General features: G+C 37.4%; 1 protein-coding gene across 1 annotated transcript in view; it reads left to right on the forward strand.

The window, feature by feature from the left end:
• The first annotated feature begins 465 nt into the window (after window positions 1-465).
• LOC105388452 overlaps window positions 466-13,920 on the forward strand; it is a 35,713-nt gene continuing 22,258 nt past the window's right edge. The window contains exon 1 of the mRNA XM_038106277.2: window positions 466-808. The gene's annotated coding sequence lies outside the window, so the exon portion shown is untranslated. The remainder of the gene's footprint in view (window positions 809-13,920) is intronic.

A 13,920-nucleotide genomic window follows, 5' to 3' on the forward strand; every position in this document is an offset into this window, starting at 1 on the left:
GCAATGACTAGTCGACTTTCTTCTAATAAACAACATAATGGCTTTGTTGTTTATATACGTAAATACATATGCTACAATATATAAATTCAAAGTTATGAGTAATATGGCACACATTGTTTATTGTGATAAAGATACCTAAGTTACTTAGGTTTCCACTTGCTATTCATGTTCGAAATGCGAACATACTATCATGATTTTGCCGTCATTCCATAAATCTTACCGCTGTTATGAACTCACCTTCGTCTATAATACTCGTATTGACACCTTCCTACTCGCATTGCAATGTATCATAACACAATACAGTGCATCGGATGCCACGCGCATGCGCTAACTATCGAACTAACGCGACGCATCGGAAACCGCGTTGACAATCCATAAACATCAACACAGTTTCCACGAAGGGCGACATCGAAAAAGCGAAAGCTCACCCTATTAATACAAACGAAAACGCATTAAAACCTTAATTTAATCAGAAAGCGACCGTGGATACCGATCGGATCTACATAACGGGTCATATTTCACCTGTGGATTAGGACCCATTGGCCTTCTTTCGCTCCTAGATCGGGCAGAAGCGCAGAAAAATGCTTCGAGTGTTCAGCATTTGTTGTTGAGTCGCGCGCCGAGCAGTACGCCGCGCTGCGCCTGCGCAACACGACCCGCAGCGGATCCGCGCTTCCGACGGTTAATCGAATGTTCCTTTTTTAAACATTAAAGAAAAATCTTACGAAAGTGCTGGTATGAGTGAAGTGAAGGACAAACAGTTTGTTTTGGATCCGTGACCGTGTTAACTGGATTGTGCTTTTGTTAGGTATGTGGATTTTCAGTTTTCAGGTTTATGACGTCACGTTGTGCACTTGAAGTAAACAGCAGCACCTGTACAGCACCTTGCATAGGATAGTTAGAGCAAACATATACGGAGTGTCATTTATCAATGAACTGCCCAATGGCAGATCAATGAACCCAAAGTACTGAGCAACTGGGACCAACCCTGTAATAGGGATAATATCTGTTTTGGTTGCGGTTGGGTTGCGTGTATACATAGGTATTTAACCGTTTGTTTCTCTTTCGATATCATCCTAATCCTAACTAATATTAAAAATGCGAAAGTAACTGTGTCTGTCTGTCTGTCTGTCTGTCTGTTACTCTTTCACGCCAAAACTACTGAACGGATTTGAATGAAATTTGGTATACATACGGTCTAGACCCTGGAAAAGAACATAGGCTACTTTTTATCCCGGAATTCCCACGGGAAAACTTTTTAAGGCGAAGCGAAGCGCGCGGGAACAGCTAGTAATACATATATGATAATGGAACCACTCGTACTTTTTGTACCTGCGTCTCACTATACAGGTGTTGCAAAAGTGGTATAAAAAGGCGAAAGGGTGGTGCTCAAGGGGTCAACCTGCATTTTTTTTTGCGAATTTCTTAAAGTCGTAGAACAAAAGTTGTTCATACCCCAGAGCTACCACCTTTTGGCTTATTATAACGCTTTTGAATCACCCTGTATTTAAATAACTAAGTCATAGGTGGTACACCAAAATCATATTAAAATCGCATCAATTGATACAAAATCGAAACCATATTGCGAAATATGGAATAAATCTGACATCTGTTTTGAGTGAGCGTTCCACGATTATCATCTTTGTAATGAGTATTCATCATCAAAGGCAGCATTAGCAGATCATTACTATGGTGTTAGGAGAACACAGAAGAAACATATTCATTTAAATTGATTATCAATGAAGAGATTCTACTCGTATTCATTATTCAATAAGTTACTGTATGTTATTAATTTCTAAGCTCTACACAGCATAATAGGCAGTTGGAACCTTTATTCATTTATCATAAACTTCCTTAAAGTGCTTTTCAAAAAGTTTTCACTAATAAACTAGCACTATCTGATTCTTTAACAATGGTGTCTTATTAAATCATAAAAAATTAATGTCGTATAAACCCTGATTTTTTGCATTTTATCAATTTATAATCTTAAATTTGGATTACCTATATAAAATTAGACTTAAGTACTCGTATTTCAAACAACAAATATACCTATAACGTTTTGGCATTCTTATGCCTACTTAAAATTGGTCCCCTCAGAATCGCTACGAATATCCAATCAAAAGTAGTGACATTCACTAAAAAAATGTTAACCTAAACGTTAAAATACGGTGACCGTATAACATAAAATTTGGACTATTCTAAGTTACATGCCTCAAGTTTTTTGATTGAATAGTTACATTCACATTTCCAGATTATACACATGATAATTAATTCGAGGTGCTTCATTTTATTGCCCAGGACCATAAACAAACCACATTCGTCATATCACGGTGAAAAGACCCCAGCTTCGTTAGAGTGTGCCATTTTATGACCCAATTATTCATATAACCGAACCATTTTAATAAAAAAATATTAACTAAACTTAATATTAAAATAATAAACCTACTACAGGTCATACTAATAAAGCCCCAAACCCTATACATTTCTGTTGAGTAACGGCAATTCAAAAATAAACGTTTTGCTTTGACTTTCCGCCGTGGTGGAAATGTTTTTAGGTATGCAATTTTGTTAGCAATAATATAGGAATTGTACTCGTATTTAATATTTAAATAATTATTGTTTTTTCCTACAACTAAACTAAATTTACGCATTAGTTCTGATATTCCTGGTAACATACTTTTTATCTTTTGTATACCTAGGTATTGATATACGACAACATGTTATTTAAAAACGGCAAACTATCACAATATTGTCATACTAAAAATTCAACGCGCAAGTTCTTCTATCCAGGCTCCAGGCAAGATCACCACCCTCAGGGATAACCTACAATACTTTTTATATTTTGATTATAAACAAATTGAACTATGTACTTCTACAACTCTTTATGTTTATTATAATTAAACGAAAAACTGTAACATATAATTTACGCTAGAAACTGCCATACAAAAGAATTCAACGCACAAGTTATTTTTCTATCCAGGTCTTGGCAAGATCAGCAGGGATCTGGATGACCTACTGCTATCACTAAACTTATATTATTTTTACTGATATTATGATGACTGGCTGAATTGTATCAAAAACAAAATTCCTAGTAACATGCCTTTTTCAGCCAATTACGGAACCTTCTTGTCAAAATGTGTGTCATCTCAGCCGGAGTTCTATACAATACAGGAATATTCTATTTCATTACACAGAAAACTCCTACTGCAGCCATAATTTATTAGAGCCTACCGTATTTCTATAATTTCCAATTCATAATATTTTTATGTTCTACAGTGTCAAAGAGTAGCGACATCGCAAGTGAAATCGCAGTATCATTAAAACTAGATACTTATGTAAAGATGGAATATGATTAACATATTAGAAACATTTTAAACTTTACTATTCAGGTTGCACTTGAGGTAGAGATCACACGAGAAATCAAATAATAATCTTTGTATCTCTAGTTAATCAGAAATAAAATCTCTGTGGGGGTGTAAGTACCTACCTGCGACTGGCTCTCTCGAGTGGAACCTTTGTGCATATCCTCAAGGTCTAAACTGCCTTCGCACACAACACGCTGGTCCACTGTGGGTTGGTGGGTTCACATATCTAGATGTGCTAAATCTAGATATGCAGGTTTCCTCACGATGTTTTCCTTCACCGTAAGAGCGATGGACATTGTACTTAAGTTAAAAGAAATCACTCTTGCGTGAGAAGCGGGCGCTTACCCGACTGAGCTACCACCGCTCAAACCCGCGTGACAAACCTTAGTCTAGTTGTAGTTTTTGTCACCGACCAGATCAGAAGTAATGTCAATAATTTGACTATACCTAAATAATGATAGAAACATGTTTAAACTAATTACGATTAACCTTTCATCTAGAAAGCGAAAATGTACGCGGCATGAGGATTAGTTGACGGATTTCTCTGACTGTACTGAGTACCTCTTATGTTTGATCGTCATGTCATGATCCCACTCAATATTCAGCGTGAGCCACTTAATAATAATTACACTCGCGAGTAATGAAAAAGTTCCAGTGCCATATGGAACATCAATAGCAGGTGGAACTTTTTCATTCCCTGTCAGTGTATGAAACCTTATCATCACCTTCATCAGACACTAGGTCCTCAGTCTTCCTAATTCAACCATTACCGGGAACTTGTCTAAGAAAGGCGTCCCACGCTGCTTTTGCCTGTGTTGTTGTGTGCCGGCTCTACTTGAGAAGTCGTCTACGCCAAAGGTTCTCAGATTTTCGGGTATTAATGATTTGCAAATATCCGTTTGAAACTTTATTTCATACGTTATACTGTATGCATTTCGTTATTTATTATGTTTTAATGCTGTAGCCAATGCATTCCTACTATGTATAACGTAAGGTATTTAATTTTAAATGTATTTGATAGACCATTTTAATCTAACGGATTAATTCGTTGCGTTTTAAGAAGATCACTTAACCATCGATTACTTTTCATTAGTATTCAATTTGAAGCCTTGTTTTTTTTCTGATACACGAACACAAACCGTTTAATAGTTCATAATTACTGGTTTAGACGCTATCGCTCATGTGAAATGGGATATTTTTTATGGTCCCATCAACAGGCTTGATACAGGCAATGATTACAGTTTTTGATGTAAGGTTACATTGACATGATTAATAATTAGGTTGATGCCCTCCTAGAGATACTTGTACATGCTTTAATTATATTGAAAATGATATAATGAGTCATACCGGTGCATATAATGGTATTTTTTTAAATTTATTTTAGTATAATTTGAAAACAAAATAGTTGCTGATAGATTTAGATACATCATATTGAATTCTAATGAACAAGTTACAAACACATCGATAATTCATTTAATAAAATCATTTGCTATTCCAATTTATAAACTTTCTAAATAATAAAAACAGATATTTATGTAAGCTGCAAAGACATTCAACGTAACTAGATAGATATTTATGTATTTCTAATCCTGATGTTTCGTTATGTAAAGACTGCTTGTCACTTCAGGATCTATAAAAAATAAATAGACAACACTGAATTATGACGTTGCGTAAGATTCTGACCTTTTCGTGATCTTTATAATAGAACCGTTGCTATAGGGGTGTGGGATTATTTTCACTAAAATTCCTGTGGGCAGGTAAGTATTCCCGTCAGACTGAGCTATAATAATTCTTCTTTTAATTAGTTGGTGACAATAACTAGAACTAGTCTAGGGTTAGTCACCGTGATGGGCCAAATTAGTTTCAGTCGCTGACTGCCCAGGCGCCGGACGTGGCATGGAACTCACGATAGGTCAATCAAGGAGGCTCCATTCATAGACCCGTAGGTTTCATCATTATTATAATATATTTTTTTAAATGATTGTGCAAAGTCATGGGTAGAAAAGTGAACTTAATCCTAGTAGCATTCTCTACCAGTTAACCTATGGTGAGGTTGAAAGATTGGTAGTGAAGTGGTTCATCATGATACCAACTCTGAAATCGCGAAAAAAACCTATGTACCTATACTAAAGATGCCCCACTTCAACTTTAGTAGAACAGCCAAGCAATAGCTAGTTTACAAAACTAGTTATGTTACATGTTTAAAATGGCAACCTTTTTTTACCGTTACCGTTACATATATTCCATATGATATAATCATTATATGAGTGACAGTGTCGCCTCGGTTAACAGACATACGTAGGTATTTATAGATACTAGTTTTTGATGTATATCAAGATTGGCACGATATAATAGAGACATACAATTTATAGACAACAAAGTCATTATTACGAACTGTACTGCTACTCTTGATACGCAAGACGGTTATTCATATTGCGTTAATATTGTGCTCGAGTCAGAACCAATTTCAATTTAGATTTGGTACTCTTGACGTCCGAATGGCATAGTGGTTAGTGACCTGACTACTGAGCCGATGGTCCCGGGTTCGATTCCCGGCCGGGGCAGATATTTGTTTAAACACAGATATTTGTTCTCGGGTCTTGGATGTGCCCGTAAAATGGCAATAGGCCCGCCCCCTATTACATTGGGACTAACATAACACTCTGGCGAAAAGTGGGTGCAGCAATGCACCTCTGCCTACCCCGCAAGGGAGTACATTAGTACAAGGCGTGAGTGCGTGTGTGTGTGTGTGTGTGTGTGTGAAAGAATGAATGAAAAGGAAAAAATAACAAAAACTGTCGTGAATAGTGTCAAGTTGACACTATCGAAGCGTCTGTAGTCGAGCGGGCTTCAGTGATCGTAACTGATCACTGAGGTTAAGCAACAACTGGCACGGTCAGCCATTGGATGGGTGACCAATTTCAAGTGGTTCTTTTCTGGACGCTACCGTGCTTCGGACGGCACGTTAAGCTGTGGGGCCCGGTTGCTGCTTCGGCAGCAGTCCTTAATCCTAGTCAGAGGCCTGTACTGTATTTTATTTATGTAGCCTTGATGTATGTAACAAGTGTATCATTTGTTGGTCTTCAAATAAATAAATAAACTCTTTCAGCACAAGCTTGCTTGTGTTGGGATCCACCAACCCGCACTAGGCCAGCGTGGAGGACTAGGCCTAAACCCTTCCTTCATGAAGGGCTCTATGTCTCCACATAGTTCATCAAAAAGTTCTTTTGTGAGGCGGTAATTATCGACGAACTCCGCCTGTCCCATTTCCACTGCTTCGTCCAAATATCTCACCATTCGCCGCTGATTTTTGCGCCTCCGGATATCTCTTCGCTGCGCATTGCGCTAAATCGCTATTCGTAGTGCTAAATAAGCCATAACACAGCATCTTTAGTCTCAAATACCAGTACCACACAAAACCACACAAAATCGCCACTCACAAGTACAAATACAAGTAATAAAGTTACTTTTTTCTTCTTGCCTTAGCGATTGCGTATATCCAGTTTGTTCAATATTGACAACTGTCAAAATGGCGGTCAAGAGTACCAACTTGCGTTCGTAACCGAATTTAGACTAGTTCACCCGAAAACCACCAAATACGGTAGGCAAGGTGGCGCTACCATCGTGTTCCAGAGTGCCAAATGACTCGAAGGCAAGCGTGACACAATGGATTGCGCGTCGAGAGTACCACTACTGTTTGTTAATTTTCACTCTTCTGATTTCCAAAACTCGTTTTGACCTTTTTGGGATATCCGATAACCCTATCTACGATTACTAATTATGTATGTACGTATACGTTCAAAACAAACTGTTTCTTTAATGTTCTATGACACCAACCTAATGATAATTATTATCCAACCTCTTAAATGCCTTCAATTAGCATTTAAATGTTAATAGTTCCATACGTTTACTGGACGTGTACAGATACAGATTTGGAAGTCAAGACTAGGGTTGCCACTATCAGATTTTATACTTTTGTTTAAAAAATACTTTTGTTTTTTTTTTTTTTTAAATAATATTTGTAATGACCGGGATTTATCGTGGAGTTCAATGAAACAAGTTGTAGTTGAAGTACATCACTGTATTAAGGCGAGGATAATGACACCATGCCGGCAGAGCAGGTCTTAATTTTGTAACAGCTAAACTTAATCTAACATGCACCTTAAAGATACGCCTATGAGTAGCAACACTAATCTAAATTACTGACTAATTTATTTACAATACTAACAACCAATTAGCAAGAAGCTGATGTCTTCCCAATATTAAATTGAGTTGAAGCTAAAATAAAAAAAAACACAAAAGGGAACTCTGCCCGTGGTGAGGATCGAACCCGAGTTAACTTATCATGAATAAATTTACAATAAAATAAAAAACACAAAAGGAAGCTTTGCTCGAGGTGAGGATCGAACCCGAGTTCAACTATTACAAGTAAGTTGGTTAATACTAAAAATAAAAAAACACAAAAGGAACTTTGCCCGTAGTCAGGATCGAACCAGAGTTAATCGTGGATGAGTTTATAATAAAATAAAAAACACAAAAGGAAACTTTGCTCGAGGTGAGGATCGAACCCGAGTTCAGTTATTACTAGTCGAGCCATCTACGATTACACCCGAGAGGGACTTATGTGTTGAAGCGAATTCAGCCTTCTTATGCCGCGGTGTGATGTCGCATCACCGTGGGTTTCTTGGATGACGAGAGTATTTTAATAAAAATCACTCAAGAAGGGAATCTCATCAGTCATCAGCCACTGATCTTCTTTATAATATAAAGGGCGTTGCGATAGGCTGCAATAAAACACAAATGCTAAGTACCGAAATTACGTAGTCAACTGATTCAAAGCTACGGTGATTTCTTATGGTTTAAAACTTACCCCGTGACAGCAAATAATCACACTAAACTTAACAATGTCCAATATCCCAGATAATGGCCGATATATCACGTAAATTACAAATTATCGCACAACGTAACTTTATCGTGTCCGTTCACATTTATTTCTCCACTTAAACTCAACCTACCCGCCACTTGGCAGAATGGAATGTCTAGTCTAATTATTGATTTCAAATGTGACCACTAGCGCCATCTCTTGACGCCCACGGTTCACTACAATATCCCCTCTCCTCAGATAGAATTCGACCCGAATTCATAATATAAGTAGGATATGATTCTCACCCAATTATTGTCATAATGGCGTTCTTTAAACAAATCTTTTTAGATCTACAGAATGCCACTTTCCCAAATCTTTACCACGTAAGCTTTTTAGCATGTAGACATCTGAAGAAACTTTTTCGGTTATAACGGCCTTTTCAAATTTGGGAGCCAATTTGGCCATAAAGTTTTTGCTTTTATTTGATAAATATTTTGTTTTTTTCCAGACAATGTCCCCGACTTGATATTGAGTTACTCTTCGTCTTGAGTTATATCTTTCTTTATTTACTTCATAGGAAGCCTTAAGCCTATGTTGTACATCTTTGTAAATTTCCTGTCTAATTTTCAAATTTTCTTCATATTTGCTTCTGTCAAATGTTAAAGGATCCTTAACGAATGACTTTCCCTGATGGCTGATTACAGATGTTTCACGCCCAAAAAACAAATATGACGGTGTTTTCCCGGTTACTTCATGCACAGCAGTCCTAATGGCGTGTCCAATATGGGGAATGTACTTATCCCAATCTTTGTGGTTGTCTTGAACGTAAGAGGCAATAGCTGATCCAATGACTTTATTGACGCGTTCAGTCGGGTTCGCCTGAGGATGATAATATGGAGTGTACATTATTTCAGCGCCATAATTTCTAGAGAGGTCTTGAAACTGTTCGGCTACAAATTGCTTGCCATTGTCACATATTATTACTTTTGGCACTCCAAAAATAAGGAAAACCTGCTCTTCAACAATTTTTGTGATATTTGACGCTTTACCATTTCTTAAAGGGAAGAGAAGTGCAAATTTACTGAACCAACACGAGATTACCAACAACATGGTATTCCCATTTCTCGATCTTGGGAATGGTCCCATTAGATCCATTGAAATTATTTGGAACGGTTCTGTTACGTCTTTATGTATGCCCATATGACCACTAGGTGCCAGTTGACTGTTTTTATGTTTAGCACATGTTTCGCATTTTCTGACATGTTCCTTTGCGTCCTTAATGAGAGAAGGCCAGTAGTATCGCTGCCTTACTCGATTTACTGTCTTTTTGACACCAAAATGTCCAGAAAGAGGATCATTGTGGCACTCAAGCAGAACATTATGTCTTAATTTTTCAGGAATGACGAGCTTCCACGAATCATTTTCATCAGGAAATTGCTTCAATTTTAAATACTTCCATAAAAGGTTATCTCTAACTAGCCAGTCTTCTTCTTGTTTATGTTTTAACGATTCTTCTTTAGATCTATACCACTCATCTTTATCTTCTGGTTTAATTTCAATTACATTAATTTCATCAACTAACATTGCCCTGGACAGTGCGTCGGGAACCACATTGTCTTTTCCCTTCCTGTGTATAATTTCATAGTCAAATTGCTGAAGCCGCATTGCCCAGCGGGCCAATCGACCATGAGGATCTTTTGTCTTATATAACCATTGAAGAGCACTGTGGTCTGAGATTACTTTAAAGTGACTCCCTTCAACATAAGGGCGGAATTGCTCCACAGCATGGACCACACTTAATAACTCCCTCTCGGAAGCTGAAAATTTGCATTCTCTATCTGTGAGTTTGCGACTGGTGTATGCGACTGGTTTTTCAATGCCCTGTACAACTTGGATTAAGACCGCACCAATGCCCTTGTTAGATGCATCACATTGAATAGAGAATTCTTTATTGAAATCGGGACATGACAATACAGGTGTTGTGGTAAGAGCAGTCTTTAACCTCAGGAAAGATTCTTCAGCTTCTTTGTTCCACTGTATTAAACCCCCTTTTTTACCGCCTTTCGTAAGTTCATGCAGCGGGGCTGCAATTATAGCAAAATTCTCGACGAAACGGCGATACCAGCTGGCTAAGCCAATGAACCTTTTTAACTCCGTAAAGTTACTTGGTCTAGGGTAATCAACAATTGCATTCACCTTCTCTGGATCTGTGCGTAGTCCTTCCTTGTCTATTATGTAGCCCAAGTATTTTAAGGAAGGCCGGGCAAAATGACACTTCTCCAGATTTATGGTCAGTCCCGCAGATTGCAGCTGATCTTTCACCCACCTTAAGCACTTGATGTGTTCCTCAAATGACTTATTGCAAATTACGATGTCATCCAAGTAAGTGAATATATTCCCTTCATATTCTGGAGGAAATAATCTATCCATAAGTCGTTGTTGGGTTTGAGAAGCATTGTTCAAACCAAACGGCATGACTTTGAATTGAAACAAGCCTTTTCCCGTGAGTCCAAACGCCGTTTTTTCCTTGCTTGTCTCCTCTAGTGGTATTTGCCAAAAGGCTGATTTTAGATCAATTGTAGATAAGAGTTGTGCGTTTTTTAGATTATCTAGAATTGATGTGACCCTAGGGAGTGGATAAGAATCCTTTTTGGTTACTTTATTTAGTTGGCGGCTGTCTAGACACAACCTATTCTTGCCTGTTGCTTTCTTGACCAGTAATACGGGTGAGCGCCAGGAGCTATAGGAAGGTTCAATTACATCTTTCTCTAGCATGTCTTCTATTTCTGCCTCTAATTCCCTCATAATGGGCGGAGAAAATGGGTATTGCCTCTGTTTCACGGGTAAAGCATCTCCAGTGTCAATCCTGTGCTCGATGAGCTTCGTTCGGCCTAACCCTATGCCAATTGTGTTTCTCATTGCCTCAATGACCTCATCCAATTCATATTTCTGTTCAGTGGACAATTCTTCCCGTGATATTACCGAATGTCTAGTAGACATTGACGTCGTTTCTGAATTAGAATGAATGTCGAGACTCTCTAAGATCTCATAATTTTTTATGCCATGTCTAATGGACAAGTTGAAACATTCGAAGAAATTCATCCCTAATATAATGTCGTGTTTCAAGTTATCCATTATAAGGAATCCAACAACGTTATAACCATCACTAAATTCAACTGGTAAATAAATCATCGAGGATATCTTGTGTGCTGTACCATCGGCCGTAGAAAGAGTGGTGGTGGGTAGCTCTTGCGATATGAACCCTAATGTGATTAACTTGGCCGAGAAAGATTTAGAAATAACTGATGATGTGGCACCAGAATCCAGTAACCCAATAAATTTATTTCCTAAAATCTTTATGTTAGCGTAGTAACGTTTGTCTCCTATTTTTGATGTGATGTTGCAAATTTCGTTATACTTAAAATAATTTGATATGAATTTGAGCCAATCCTGCCAATCCTTCGTAGATGTTCTTTTACTTGAGGTTACTTCGGAAGGCATCCGGCAGGTGTTATGACTTCCTTTCTTGCGTTTCCCGACTGATTACACGTACAATTTATCGTTGTCATTCCAAATTTGCCACATCTATAGCAAAATAGCCGTTGACGGGGAATAGAACAAGTTTTGAAACTGTGCCCGGTGGATCGACAGTTCCAACATTTCATGGTGGCTGTCTTGGTGCTCTCTGGTCCACTAATGCGATTATATGGCGAATTCCGAAGAGCCTGTAGTTCTAGCTCACTGTTTGCGTGATTACTATTATAGGCCAAGTCTGGTTCCAATGAGTTAGTTTTGCTCTTCGGTTCTTGAAAGTTATCGCATAAGAGTTTGGTACGCTCAAGGATAATAAGAATTTTCGTCAGTTCTGAAACAGATTGAAATTCATCCCGGCAAACAGCGAGTTGGTAATAAGGTTGTAAATTTTTTAACAAGATGTTTAATTTTTGCGTTTCGGTTAATTTCTGTGACAGACGATGAAACATGTTCTGCATGACTGCTAAATATATTGCCACGCTTTCATTTTTCCCTTGAGTGCGTTTGCGAATTTCTTCTAGAAGTTCGTCTTCATAAAATGGCTTCTGAAATGTTGAGATTAATAGACAGGACAAGTCCTTCCAATTATCAACTTGGTCTTTATTTGCTCTAAACCAAATGAGAGCATCATCTTCAAAGAAGTCTATGGCATATGTCCACAAGTCCCTATCTTCTGCATTTCTAGCATCTTTAAGTTCTTCAACTCTTTCTAGGAATGCATTGATTGACATGTTATCCTTCCCATTGAATTTTATTCCCCAGTCCTTTATGGGTACTAGCTTTCTTTTAAATTTCTCAGTGTCTTCTGTTGAGCATCTTGCGTAATTCATTCGCCGAGATAAAACATTGTCAATATAATGGCCATGGGCTTCATTGTTATTGCGGGTTGTAGTTGTGGTTGGTTGAACTTTTGCGTCTGATAAATGTAATTTTTCAATAATTTTTATGGCATCTGAGCCTAATGATTTTTGTAAAATTTCCTTGTCGTGTTCTGAGAACTCTTCACATTCTTCCTCTTCATCATTTAATTTCTGAAGGCAATTGTGACAATATTCTATCTCCTCACATAATTTCTGATAGCGATCATTATGTTCATCTAAACTAGGTATGAGTTTTATTCGGTTTTGCAGATGCAAAACTCTGGCTGCTATGCGTCTAACACTAATGGCATCCGGTTTGGCGAGAATTTCTTTAAGTGAGTCGGATAAAACGCGAATTTTACTTTCACAAGTCACTATCTGAGATAAGGGGTCATCGATGCATGTTTGGGGAGTTTCAAACTTGATAGAGAGATCACCAGTAGATTCTTGAGCAATAATTTCCTTTAGTATTTTTTTCATTGGTGGTACTGTTCCAATATTAAATATGCCTCGACATGCCAATTCAAACTCAAGTTCATCCTTTAATAAGTAATTTACGTCCATTTTAGACACCTTTTTTTTTAAAAAAAGGAAATAATAATATATATTTGGCTTAATAGCTCTTAGCAAAAAAAAACCAAACAACTGATCAAGGCTATGGTCATCAAACAATGGACTTAGTTACTCTTATTTCTATTACGTTACGAAAGTTATTTAACTTAAATACCATTAAATTAACATAAATTCATACGGAAAGACCACCCATACATTTTTTTTTAAATATGTTTTTATGTATATATATTTATCCACTCGTCTTATTTTTTATTATAAATTGGCTTTATGACAAAAAGTTAGTACTTCAACCACAAACCCGTTGGGCGCCAATGTAATGACCGGGATTTATCGTGGAGTTCAATGAAACAAGTTGTAGTTGAAGTACATCACTGTATTAAGGCGAGGATAATGACACCATGCCGGCAGAGCAGGTCTTAATTTTGTAACAGCTAAACTTAATCTAACATGCACCTTAAAGATACGCCTATGAGTAGCAACACTAATCTAAATTACTGACTAATTTATTTACAATACTAACAACCAATTAGCAAGAAGCTGATGTCTTCCCAATATTAAATTGAGTTGAAGCTAAAATAAAAAAAAACACAAAAGGGAACTCTGCCCGTGGTGAGGATCGAACCCGAGTTAACTTATCATGAATAAATTTACAATAAAATAAAAAACACAAAAGGAAGCTTTGCTCGAGGTGAGGATCGAACCCGAGTTCAACTATTACAAGTAA

Source organism: Plutella xylostella, chromosome 19, assembly GCF_932276165.1.
Source record: "Plutella xylostella chromosome 19, ilPluXylo3.1, whole genome shotgun sequence".
Taxonomy (NCBI): Eukaryota; Metazoa; Arthropoda; class Insecta; order Lepidoptera; family Plutellidae; genus Plutella; species Plutella xylostella.